We start from the raw sequence: 13,821 nt of genomic DNA on the forward strand, positions 1-13,821 counted from the left end.
TTGCAAAGCTACCCGTTTGTATAAAGTAGGTTTGAGCCCCATGTGGGGCAAAAGATTCCAGCATTGCAGGGGAATGGGCTAGATATCCCTCATGGTCCTTCCAACTCTATAAGTCTATAAGAATATACAGTGGTACCTCAGGTTAAGAACTTAATTCGTTCTGGAGGTCCACTCTTAACCTGAAACTGTTCTTAACCTGAGGTACCACTGTATATTCTTATAGCACCACTTTAGCTAATGGGGTCTCCTGCTGCCGCCACACCGCCATCGTGCGATTACTGTTCTCATCCTCAAGCAAAGTTCTTAACCCGAGGTACTATTTCTGGGTTAGCGGAGCCTGTAACCTGAAGCGTCTGTAACCTGAAGCGTCTGCAACCCGAGGTACCACTGTACTCATATTCTATGAAATGCAGCAGTTAAAATATGGTTACCTTCAGGAACGCCTTACCCAGTATACCCCTGCCAGATCACTTTGAGCCTTGGGAAAGACACTCTTAGTACAGTGGTGCCTCGCAAGACGAAATTAATCCATTCCGCGAGTCTCTTCGTCTTGCGTTTTTTTCGTCTTGCGAAGCACGGCTATTAGCGGCTTAGCGGCTATTAACGGCTTAGCAGCTATTAACAGCTTAGCGGCTTAGCGACTTTAAGAAAAAGGAAACAAATTCGCAAGAACTCGCAAGACGTTTCGTCTTGCAAAGCAAGCCCATAGGGAAATTCGTCTTGCGGAACGACTCAAAAAACGGAAAACCCTTTCGTCTAGCGAGTTTTTCGTCTTGCGAGGCATTCGTCTTGCGGGGCACCACTGTAGTACTGCTCTTGAAGTTTGTCTTAGGTCCACTAAAAACAGGGTCTTTATTGTGGTTGCACCTCCCCTTTGGGATGCTGTTCCAATGAAAATCAGATAAGCACCTATAGTCCTGGCATTTAGGTGCTTGTTTAAAACACACCTGTTCACCCAGACTCTCCCTGAAGGGTGACATATAAATCTGATCTACAGATTTCTGATGCGTTTTGCATTGGTTTTACAGTTGTAATTCATTCCTGATTCTATACTGTTAACAGCCATGATATCGTCTCTTAATGTTGGCTGGGTAGGAAATTTTGCAAATTAATAAAACCACAAATAATAAATCTGGTGGCAGAAAGAACAACTCTGAAGCGACTTGAACAACTTTCCAGAGGAAGGTAGGCTTTCAGGGGTGGCCGTAGGGAGAGTCAAGGGATAATAAAACCACAGAGATGAAATGGCCTGAAGCAACATCTAGCGCAACTCTTTTCCATTCTTGGCATAGCTAAAGCAGATCATATTATACCTAAAGATGTGCAATGCAAGGGATGTCAGGCACTGTACTGTACTTGGATGCCCTGCCTCAGATGCCACATGTAGTCACAGTGGCTGCAGGCTGCAGTTATTGCAGTGGCTAGATTGCAAGAGGAATCTCACCACATTCCTTCTGAGAAAGCCTTTGGATGGACGTCAGCTACAGGTATGGCAGGCACAACTTTCTCAGGAACCTTCTTCCTCAGGGGTCAGCAAACCTTTTCAGCAGGGGACCGGTCCACTGTCCCTCAGAACTTGTGGGGGGCCGGAATATTTTTTTGTTGGGGGGCGGGAATGAATGAATTCCTGTGCCCCACAAATAACCCAGAGATGCATTTTAAATAAAAAACACACATTCTACTCATGTAAAAACACGCTGATTCTCAGACCGTCCGCAGGCGGGATTTAGAAGGTGATTGGGCCAGATCCAGCCCCCAGGCCTTAGTTTGCCTACCCATGTTCTTCCTGTTCCACACACAGTTTTTGAAATGTGAAGAAGCAGGGGGGGCCCTTACAGAAGCTTACAAACTTTTCTTTTGGTGGGGGAGGCCCGCAGTGCTGCCTCTCTTACTTGCCCCACCGTGGCAGTGACTGGTTTCTTTGGTACAGGAGAATGGCTTGCCTCCTTTCCCACTGGAGGAACATGAAAGCAAGAAGCTGTGTCATCCAGTGGAAGTGGAAGACAGGGGAGATAGGTTAGTGTGGCAGTACCAATCCTTTGTAGCTCCCTCCCTACTGAGATCAAGTAGGCACCTTCACTGTACTCTTTCTAGTGTCTGCTGAAAACATTCCTGCTTAGAGAAACCTACCCAGATGCTTAGAAATTTGAGGGAATTTTAATCTGTTTTTGTATTTTAACTTTTGTACGTTTTAAAATAGGACTGTACAATCTTCTTTATTTTCTTGTGTGTGTTTTTTTGTTTTGGTTGTGGGTTGTTGTTTTTTTACAATCAAGCGCTGCATAATTTTTATGGATATACACACATATACATATACATATACATATACATATACATATACATATACATACACACACACATATATATATTAGCTGCACCGGCAGCATATCTATTTTTTCTTGTACCCAAAAATGCAAGAAGGGCTTTTACACTTGCCAGAAGCTCGGCTCTGCCCTCGCCGGTCTTGGAAGGATCCTTTAAAAAAGTCCAGTATGACCAGAGAATTTGCACCTGTCCATTGGGGGATATAGGAAGCCCCAAACACATATTTTTTAGATGTCCCTTTTACGATGAGGCACGTAGAGAAACCATTGACCCCCTGCTGGTGAGGCTTGCTGACCTGCAAGTAAAGCAAAAGTTCTATCTTCTCCTGTTAGGCAACGATCACAAGACGACCCAGATGGTCACCAGTTTCTGCGCACAGATCTGTAGGCACAGACCATCCCCCGATTCAATATAGTTTGTTAAGAAAATTCCCAAACTCAAATCTACGGGCAACTCTGGGTCATTTCTCTATGGTAGACTATCTTAAAGTTTTTATGTGTTTATATGCCTACCACATTTTAAAACTTAAAATCCATTGTTGTATGTTGTTTTAAATGTTTGTTTTGCTTTTGGGATTGTAGTTCCATTTGTGTTTCACAAGCTGGTCTCTGACCGTAATAAATAATAATAATTTATTATTTATACCCCACCCATCTGGCTGAGTTTCCCCAGCCACTCTGGGCGGCTTCCAATCAAGTGTTAAAAACAATACAGCATTAAATATTAAAAACTTCCCTAAACAGGGAATAAATTTCATGTTTGTGCATGTGTGTGTCACGAAAAGTCGGACACGACTAAAAGACTAAACATATATATATATATATATATGTTGTTGTTTAGTTGTTTAGTCGTGTCCGACTCTTCGTGACCCCATGGACCAAAGCACGTCAGGCACTCCTGTCTTCCACTGCCTCCCGCAGCTTGGTCAAACTCATGTTAGTAGCTTCGAGAACACTGTCCAACCATCCTGTCCTCTGTCGTCCCCTTCTCCTTGTGCCCTCAATCTTTCCCAACATCAGGGTCTTTTCCAGGGAGTCTTCTCTTCTCATGAGGTGGCCAAAGTATTGGAGCCTCAGCTTCAGGACCTGTCCTTCCAGTGAGCACTCAGTGAGCGCATATATATATATATATATGGAAAAGACTGTACTGAAAAAAAAATGACTAATCTGACCTTCATTCCCGTATAGCTGATGTGTTGGAAGTCTTAGGTTCATGACCTGAAAATATCAGCCTCTCATTGACCATGATTACAAGTAATTAATGGTCTTATTAGTGATACTCCAAGTTGACTGCAGTGAAAAGAATGTGGAAATCAACAGCATGCACTGTGACTCAGACATTATGGTGGCAGTGGGATAAGTGAAAGAACAGTTATTCAGCTGCAGTAAATAAAACTGGGTCAAGTAATTGTGCACAGAAGAAAACATAAGTGATTACTAATAGATCTTCTTCATTTTTGGAGGCCAGTTGTGATGAAAGAGCTCATTAGAGCAGATTCTAGGCTAGAAGTTACATATGCACTCGTAATTTAATTACACCCAGTGATAGTTGCCTTTTCCTTCATATCTTGCTATTTTAAAGTATCGATTCAGCGAACCCAGTGTCTGAGAAATCATTTTTAAAAGGAACCAGCCCAAATTCATCATTTTACAAAACAAACTAGTTCAGTTCCAAGACCCAGCCTTCAAAATGTTACAAGCTGTTCTGTTGAAGTATAGGATTCAAAAGTAATTCAGGGGCCACACATAAGTAATAAGATGTCTGAAAGAACAGGAATGCCAATTCCCCATAAGAGTGTTTCCATACTGGAAAAGGCTTACTATGTTTAATTTATATCAGCCACACAGCTATTAAAGGCATAAGCCAACATTCAGTTTGTTCATGTACCTGCATGTCTCGCTACAAGTTGCTCTTGTTAGAAGAGAATCAATCACTTCAGCAGGGATGATACAGGAAATCCCTCACATTCCTTCCTTCTGATGGCTTAGCAACAGTGATTAAGTAACCAAGTGTCCTTTGCAACAGCTGCACCTCTGTATCTGCCTAATTCTAAGACTTGAATGCTGCCTTCACATTTTGTTTTCTAACTTTCTTTATTTTATATATTTCATTAAATTTATACACTGCTTGATTGTTTAAAAAAACCCTCAAATCAAGAAAAAATTACAACCCTACTTTCTTTATATATGTTTGATTGACTTACTTTTTAAAAATGTCATACACCAATATATTGTCTATCTAACCAAATCAGACTATAAGAGCTACAGAACACATTTTTACTGATTTTAATATATTAACAGTGTGAGAATGTGTGACTACACAGCTGTACCAGAGAAGAGTAATCCTAAAAATGTAGTGATTTTCAGGGTTGCATAAGAGCATAGTCACCATTTATTTCCTTGAATTATGTTTGTTTGTGGCAGTGGCACAGTGATGAAACATAACTAGTTGCTTTTTGTCTCATGCTGGTTAGACTTGAAACGTTATGAAGAAAAAGTCCCTCAGACTTTGTCCTGGGACTTTCCATTGATCACCGGAGGCTGATGCATTGCAATGTTGTATGTAATCAGTTCCTGAAGGGCTGTTACTGCAATACTTCAATCTTCTCCTTAGAAATGTTTACTCTAGTTCAGAGATGGTGAACCTGTGGCCCTCCAGATGTTGCTGGACTACAGCTCCCATCAGACCCTGCCAGCATGATCAATGGTCAGAGATGACAGGAACTGAAGTCCAACAACACCTGCAGTATTACACAGTGGCGTCGCAATAATAATAATAATAATAAATTTTATTTATATCCCGCCCTACCCAGCCTTAGCTGGGCTCAGGGCGGCTAACAACAATAAAACAGTACAAAAATACAACATAAACAACACTCTAAAATCATTCATTCTAAAATTAATTAATTCAAGCCACTGGCAGCCATTGGGCCAGAGCTCCGCGAAGATTGCCGAAGGAGGGAGTCAGGCTGTGCCCTTGCCAAAGGCCTGGTGGAACAGCTCTGTCTTGCAGGCCCTGCGGAAAGATGTCAAGTCCCGCAGGGCCCTGGTCTCTTGTGACAGAGTGTTCCACCAGATCGGAGCCACAGCCGAAAAGGCCCTGGCTCTCGTTGAAGCCAGCCTAACTTCTCTGTGGCCTGGGACCTTCAAGATGTTTTTATTTGAAGACCGTAAGTTTCTCTGTGGGGCATACCAGGAGAGGCGGTCCCGTAGGTACGAGGGTCCTAAGCCGTATAGGGCTTTAAAGGTTAAAACCAGCACCTTAAACCTGATCCTGTACTCCACCAGGAGCCAGTGCAGCTGGTATAGCACCGGGTGAATGTGATCTCGCAGCGAAGACCTTGTAAGGAGTCTCGCTGCAGCATTCTGCACCCGCTGGAGTTTCTGGGTCAGTCTCAAGGGCAGCCCCACATAGAGCGAGTTACAATAATCCAGTCTGGAGGTGACCGTCGCGTGGATCACAGTGGCTAGGTCAGGGCGAGAGAGGTAAGGAGCCAACTGCTTAGCTTGACGGAGATGGAAAAATGCCGCCTTTGTTGTAGCTGCAATCTGCGCCTCCATGGAAAGGGAGGTGTCGAAGATTACACCCAAACTCTTAACGGACGGTGCTGGCACTAATTTCACCCCCGCAAGAGATGGGAGTTGCCCCCCCAATCCCATATCGCCCCGTCCCAGCCACAGGACCTCTGTCTTCGAAGGATTTAGCTTCAACCGGCTCCCACGTAACCATCCAGCCACAGCTTCCAAACATCTGGTCAGTGTGTCTGGGGCCGAGTCAGAATGGCCATCCATCAACAGATAGAGTTGGGTGTCATCAGCATACTGATGGCAACCCAGCCCAAAACTCCGAACAAGCTGGGCAAGGGGGTGCATAAAGATGTTGAAAAGCATCGGGGAGAGTATCGCACCCTGAGGTACTCCACATACCAAGGAGTGGCGCGATGACAATTTCCCCCCAAGCGCCACCCTCTGTCCCCGACCAGAGAGAAACGAGCGCAGCCATTGAAGGACTGTGCCCTGGATCCCCACGTCGGCAAGGCGGTGGTCCAGAAGTTCATGATCGACCATGTCGAAAGCTGCTGACAGATCTAGAAGAATCAGCAGCCCCGACCCGCCTCGATCCAGCTGTCTACGAAGATCATCTGTTAGGGCAACCAGAGCCGTCTCGGTCCCATGACCAGCGCGGAAGCCGGACTGGAATGGATCCAGAGCCGATGTTTCATCCAGAAACCCACCAAGCTGTTCAGCAACCGCTCTCTCAATCACCTTACCCAGGAACGGAAGATTCGAAACCGGGCGGTAATTGGATAGATCTAAAGGATCTAATGATGTTTTCTTTAAGAGCGGGCGCACCACTGCCTCCTTCAGTTCCCCTGGGAATGTCCCCGTGCCAAGGGACAAATTGATGATATCCCCCAGGAGGGCCCGCACCTCGTCTGGACACGCTCTAATCAGCCAAGACGGGCACGGGTCAAGAGGACAAGTGGTGGGCTTTCCAGCTCGGAGGAGTCTGTCCACATCGGCTGGGGATATCCGGTCGAAGTGGTCCAATACTGGACCCGAGGACAGTCGAGGGGCCTCCAGTTCCTTTATTGTATCCAAATTGGCAGGGAGGTCATGGCAGAGCAACAAGACCTTCTCGGCAAAAAAGCTCGCAAATGCCTCACAGCTATGTGTCAAATTGTTATTTAAATTTGGCTGTCCCTCAAGGGACGTTAAAGACCTGATTATATTAAATAATTGCGCTGGGCGAGAGCTAGCGGATGCAATGGAGGCCGGGAAGTATGACTTCTTAGCAGCCTTCACCGCCATCTCGTAGGTTTTCATAAAAGCCCTATAAGATAGGGCAAGGGAGCGGGGGGGGGGCGGTACGCCCTGGATGCCATGTCTGGAGGGGTGACAAGAAGGCACCCCATGGGGTGCTCACCCTGCCGCTCCTGGGCGCGGCGGCGCAAGCAGCCCTCGCACCCCCGCAGCCGCATGTGGAGGATCCTCCATTCACGGCTGCAGCCGCAAGCAGAGGATCCTGCCACTGTCCGTACAGTGTTCGAGTGGCGCCGGCAGCAAACCACCATGTACAACGCATGCGTGGTGTCGCACACATGCGCTGTACGTAGCGACGCCGCACATGCACTGTACATAACGGTTTGCCGCCAGCACTGCCCGAGCACCGTACAGACGGTGGTGGGATCTCTCCATCGCCACTACAGCTACAAGCAGAGGATCCCTCCACTGCCACTGCAGCCACGAGCAGAGGATCCCGCCACCGTCCATACATTGCTTGGGTGGCGGCGGCAAACCACTTTGTACAATGCATGTGTGGTGTCACACGCATGTGCTGTACGTAGCGACGCCACACATGCGTCGTACGTAGCGGCGCAACGCGTGCGCAACTGGCAGTTTGCCCTGCCCCGGGTGTTGGTTAGCCTTCGTTCACCCCTGGCATCACAGACTCCCCAGCCCTATTCTAGTTTATTGTGCCAACAGCATTAAGATACATTTGTGTCTGTGCGACACTGATATTTCATAAAGTGCCCCAACATAGATTAAAGGCAAATATCTTCTCTAAGGAAATGTATATCTAATAAATACAGATGAACCTTTCCTCATCAAGCTATAACCCTGCAAAGCTTTCCCCGCTCTCCTGCTCAGTCTCTTTTAGTGTAATAAGAAGTCTATTCACAGTTAAGTTTAGCAAATCCATTTAGCCAGCTAAGAACTGACCTCTGGTCATGCTGCTTTAACTGCACACAACAAAAACATCAGCTGATGATCCCCAGAACCTTCCAATACATACAGCTGGACATAGTGTGGAATAGAGCCAGCTGCCTCTCTCCCAATCTCTTAAAGCAATATGCAGCATAACCTCAAAGGTAGCTTTGTTCTCCTTTCCTATCCTTCAGAATCTGCTAACGCAATCTCACAACTCTTCATAGCTTTGTTGTAACCTACTGCATTCAGTTAACAGCACTAAGGTGTATGAAATTCCCTCATGAACGGTGAAAACATTTGGCTTCGATGGATGAATAAGGAAGGCAGTTTGTTGCAACTAAACGACGGTAGGTCTCATAGTCCTGTGACTGTCTTGTGCTAGATCATGGGCTAAAAGTTAGGGAAGGGAAAACAGCATGGATGGGCAGAAGACACGGTCATTCTTTTGAAGAAGTGGGAACCTGTAACTAAATGTTACACAGTGCATCCCCAGCCTCCAACAGGAGTGTTCCTACGTAGGGCTCCAACCAGTCTGGAACAGGGAGTCTTGCAGAACATTTTAGCACTTACAGATGACCTTTTCCCCCCCTACCCACTTGAAACTTTCCCCTCCTGCGCAGTAGGGCTGAGGATTGTGACCGAATGACAGCGCTGAAGCCAAGTTCTTTGTTTCTATATGCTGGGGGGTGGGGTGGCATAGTGCTTTTAAATTAACTGACCTCAGGGTACTATAAACTGCTATGACCACAATTCTTCCACATATAATAATATGATATAAATTTAACACATAATCTGAATGCCTTCAACCATACATGGCCAACAGCTATCCTCCAGCTTTAATTTAGGAAAGCCAGGTATCTTTGGAGTTAGAAAATTTTGTACATATTCTAGGGGCATACCCTGCAAATGTCCTGATTTCCCAGGGACAGATCCAGAATTATGAAAGCCATCCCAGCTTCTGATTTGAGTGCAGAACGTTCCTATTTCCCCTGCCAGTGCTGCTGCCACCAAGCTTGGGAGCAGGAAGAGCCGGTGCTTGACCCGAACGGTGGCGGCTGAGTGGGAGCATCCCATGGCCTCTGCTGCTGACCTCTTTCCTTGGGCGGCTCATAGTGGCTGATGGAGAGCAGGTGAGGAGGAGGCCAGGTTGCCTCCACTGGGGCCCAGCTTCAGGTGAGGCGCTGGCTCTGAGGGGCAGGCAGAGGGTAGGGTAGCACTGGGTGGGAAGAAAGGAGGAACAGAGCAGAGTGCAAGGAGTTTTGATTTTTTTTTTTTAAGGAAAATACTTTGTACATCCGCATCTAATCTTCCCCTTTGCTAATATTTATTTATTGGGGTGTGTGTTTTTTTCCTTTTTGTAAATCTACCAAAGAATAAAATAAATTTGGGGTTAAGGGGTTTTCTCAGAATGGTGGAAGGTGTGTGTGCTGTGTTCTATTGGTGAAGTGGTAGTGGCACTCGCCATTCTTCTGATAGGAAATGCTCTGTGGGGGGGGGGGAGACACAGAAATGGGGGGTTGAGCATGTAAGGACAAAAGAAGTAATTATAATTTAACAGTTTTCATGTTATTCTATTTTATTAAAGCAACTAGAAAAAAATATTATGATGGGAAGATCTCACACAGGTGAAGGGAAGCAGTGGGGAGGAGGGGAGGGTTAGGTTGAATTTGGGAAATAAAATAATATATGGGACAGCAAAGGATATAATAGATTCTTATAGAATAGTAATATATTGTAACCAGAATAGAAGTTCAAAAGGGGAAGTAAATGTATCTTTTAGTATTTCCATTATTGTAATAGTTATTATTTCTTACTGGTAGAATGCAATGTTAATTTAGGCTTCTTCGTTTTGCTGTCTGTATAATTTTCTTAAGCCAATAAAAAAAGGAAAAAAAAGAAATGGGGGGTTGAGGAGGATCATCTGGGGGAAGTGAGAAATGTCCCTCTTTTCATCTGAGAAATGTTGGAGGATGTGCTGCTGTTCCTGCTCGCCAACCCCACCTATGCCTTTGTCCTTTCCCTCCACCTAACCAAATCACCCCCCTTTACACCTCATCCACCCCCTCAACATATGCCACCTTGCTGCACACACATTTGATGGAGGCAGGAGGCGCTCCCCCTCTGTTAAACAGTTCGCCTGGGCCTGCCTGCTATTCTTCATGCTGCAGTTGCCGTGGCCTCCTATTGGCCATGCATAGCTGTCAACTTACAGATTTGAAAATAAGGGACCAGCAGCCTTGAAAATAAGGGACCAGCAGCCCAAATAAGGGACCTGCAACCTCACCTGTTCCAGGCACTCCAGTCTTCCTGTCCTCCTGCAGTCTGGTCAAACTCATGCTTCGAGAACACTGTCCAACCAACTTTGCAACCAGAGGTTCAACTGAATAGAATCTGAATCACATGCACCACAAGGCCTATGCAGCCTCAACTTAAGATGGCTCCCCGGCCTGGCTTTGCACCGCAAAGTTTGCAGCAGCACATGCAACAAAATGGCGTCCAGCATTCAAAAGCCCCCTCAGCTTGCATTAACTAGCCACACACAAGGCATGCAAGCTCCACCCCCCAGTCGTTCTTAGACTTCTTATTGGGTGAGCAACACAGCCAAGCAACACAGCTGGAGCCTCCCTCCTCCCTGGCCGGCAGGGAGGGAGGGAGAGGAGCTGCTTCCTTTGAAATTTAAGGGACATCATTTAAGGGACATCCATCAATAAGGGACAGCAGCAGGACATGGCGCTGGAATAAGGGACTGTCCCTTCAAATAAGGGACACTTGACAGCTAAGTGGCCATGCAAATGGCAGAATGTGATGACACCTACATTTTTATGTATATAGCAAGACATACACACATGCATATGTAAATACAGCAAATCAAATTGGTTTAGGCTACAATCCTATACCGCTTATCTAGGAGCAAGCCCCAGTGAACTCAATGGGATTTGCTTCTGAGTTGACATGCATAGGATTATTCTTTAAATCTGCTATATTTAAACAGCATGGAGAAGAAGGGGAAAACTTCTGATTCTTAAGAATGGAAGTCTAATTTTAGCCAGGTCCATTGTGAGGTAAGTGTGTGCATGACTCAGAAATGATTGTGTGATGTTACATAACCCACTGTATGTGTTGTATTTCTTAAGCACACACTGCTAGAAAGGAAGATGGTGTTTTTGCATCCTCTTCCTTGCCCATAAGTATGCTGGAACGTTCATTTCAAGAAAGACCCTTTATGCCAGTCAAAATGTATTAAAAGAAAAATAATAATTAAAAATAGCAGTGGGTTAGTTATGTAATGTGATTAATTGCAGTAGTAGGGTGGAAAAAACCACCATAGGCCTTAAACATTCACATGCAAAGTCATGTGTAGGAGTGAGAGAAGAGGTTGAAATGCACAAATTATCTGTTTCATTACATACATTTCACGGGACATTGATTTATTCCTTGTATAATTTAATCAGCATATGGAGAAAATAGATAAGTCTATGTGATGCTAAAGCAAGCAGGAGAAACTAGTTCAAGACACAGAAGCAAATAAAATCCATGGAACTTTGAAACTCAAGGCACTTTCTAAATGTTATAAAGTCCCTTTGCAGATGTCAGTAGCAAAATAACCTGCCTGCTCATCTTGTGCATCCTGTGGTATTTGCATGCCTTACCCTGAAAAAGAAATGTGCATTTTTTTGTCTACTGAGCCCACATTTCTAGAGAAATGGAAGGCTTGCTGTAATAACCTCTTAGAACATTTACAATCCAAGTAACAGAAATTCCGGGATTTTTCTTTGCAAATGTGTTTATCAAAGAAGAACTAAAGAGACTCAGTGGAACTTTGTCTACTCAGAAATCTTATTTAATCCAATGGAAGTTTATTCCCAGGTAAATGGGGGATTGTTGTGCCAGTCTACATTGTTTCCTCTGTCATTGGCTGCCACAAAACAGTGAGTATTGATAAAAGACCAGCGCTGAAGGTGCGGAATGTCTAACAGCGCTGTGCCCAATTTTGTTATCCAGCAGTCTTGCAGAAGAATGTTACATCCTGGAAGCTTTACCAGGGCACATGGCAATGATAGCTTTTATCAATACGTCAATACTTCTGACAGTGCTTCTTGTCACTATGACATCCTTGCATGACTTGTGGTGTGAGTGCTGTGCCACAACTCATTATTATTATTATTATTTTGTTCTGTAGTTGTAACTAGCCATACCATAAACCATTACTTGCCAAGCACTAGCTGCTAGAATCAGACCATAAAAAAGGTGCAGCAAAGTGTGTCAAGCTCAAGGGTAAATTTATAGAGATATCATTAAAGCTTCCCCTCAGCTACTTCTCTACAGAGCAGTTGCAGTTTCATAAATAATAGTGGTCTAATGAGACTTTGGTGAGATATTTTTCTTCCAATATTTTTCTAGTCTATGCTCAGCAAGGGTTATAGTTTAATTAAAGGATGTCAGAAGAAAAGGAAGCTGCCCCTGAGATAATCAGTGCCTGTTGTTAGATAAGTACTGAGGTGAAGACAAGCAAAAAGGGCTATCATGAAAACGATAAATTATGGAGGAGAGGGGATGGCTGATGGTTCAAAAATACAACTGACTTTTTTCCCTTTTAATTTATAAAGGAGGCACCAGCACGGCTCTCTGAGTTGCCCTGTGCAGATGGTCTCCAAGTGGGAACGATCAGCTTCATGCTGCTCTTGGGAAGGATGTTTACCTTTCAAACAAATGCCTCTAACACTCATTTCAGCATTGACGAATCTGTTACTCTTGCACAAGCTTTTAATACTGATATTCTTTCCTTGTGGTATGACTTTTAATATTCTGATCAAGGTCTTAAAATGTTGTAAATTACCAAATGAGTCCATGTACATTTAATTATGAAAGGTCAACCAGTAACTAAATTTGCATGTGACATCTATTTGCATGCTAAATTTCGAATACAAAATTCAGGGTTTCAGAATTTTAATGACCATAAGTGTTCAAGTAAAAGGGAAGGTAGAAGTGAAATAAAAATGTATGCAACACTGATAGCATCTTTATTATTCCTCCTCTGACTTAAGCCTGTACACAAATTACCAAATCTCTCTCTCTCTTTACTGAAGCACTGTCAAGACATTTGAGTTGTAATTAAACAGATATAGGATAAGGTTAATTCAAAATACCATCTATATTTAGTGGACAATTTATTTTATTGGTTTCAGGGATGCCAACACACAAAAAGGACTCTAAATATGTGCAGTTTCAGAGCTTTGGTGTCTGAACTACCAACTCCAAGCCTAGCCTACCCCACAGAACCGTAGTGAAGATTAAAAGGGGAGAGGAGAAGACACTGTACACAGCCTCTGGGAGGAAAAATGAGACACAATCAACAACAACAACAACCAGCCATCTAACCACGTGCAGTCCCCTTCCCATTTTGCCAATCTTGATAAACAAAAAAGTAGCATTGTGTTAAAGTACAGTCTATATGAATTTTTAACTTGTTACAACTATAAAGTGTTTGATGCTTTTATGGTTGTATTTGCTGAGTCATTTTTTATTTTTGTTTTATACTTGCTGTATAACAATAACTATAAATAACAGCCCAGTGATGACAATCAGGTCAGTGGTGGCTGTGTGTGAGACATGAAAAATGGTGGTGGTGGCAACTTTCAAAGTCACAATTTCTTTTCTGTAGGAAGGAGGCCTCATTTACTTCTGAGTAAAACAATTGCCAGCCAATTGTTTTTTATACTGTAAAGGCAGCACACTTGGGGAATAAATGAAATAATGTGTACATGGAGGACTCTCATCTGTCCAG

The 13,821-nt window shown here is 44.2% G+C and overlaps 1 long non-coding RNA gene across 1 annotated transcript; it reads left to right on the forward strand.

Moving 5' to 3' along the window:
* Positions 1-7,764: 7,764 nt before the first annotated feature.
* On the forward strand, positions 7,765-13,531 carry LOC144327023 (uncharacterized). The gene is made up of 3 exons (XR_013392000.1): positions 7,765-8,383; positions 11,029-11,098; positions 13,223-13,531. It is a non-coding gene; the product is annotated as an uncharacterized LOC144327023 (long non-coding RNA).
* The last annotated feature ends 290 nt before the right edge of the window (positions 13,532-13,821 follow it).

This window comes from Podarcis muralis, chromosome 2 (assembly GCF_964188315.1).
Source record: "Podarcis muralis chromosome 2, rPodMur119.hap1.1, whole genome shotgun sequence".
Classification (NCBI taxonomy): domain Eukaryota; kingdom Metazoa; phylum Chordata; class Lepidosauria; order Squamata; family Lacertidae; genus Podarcis; species Podarcis muralis.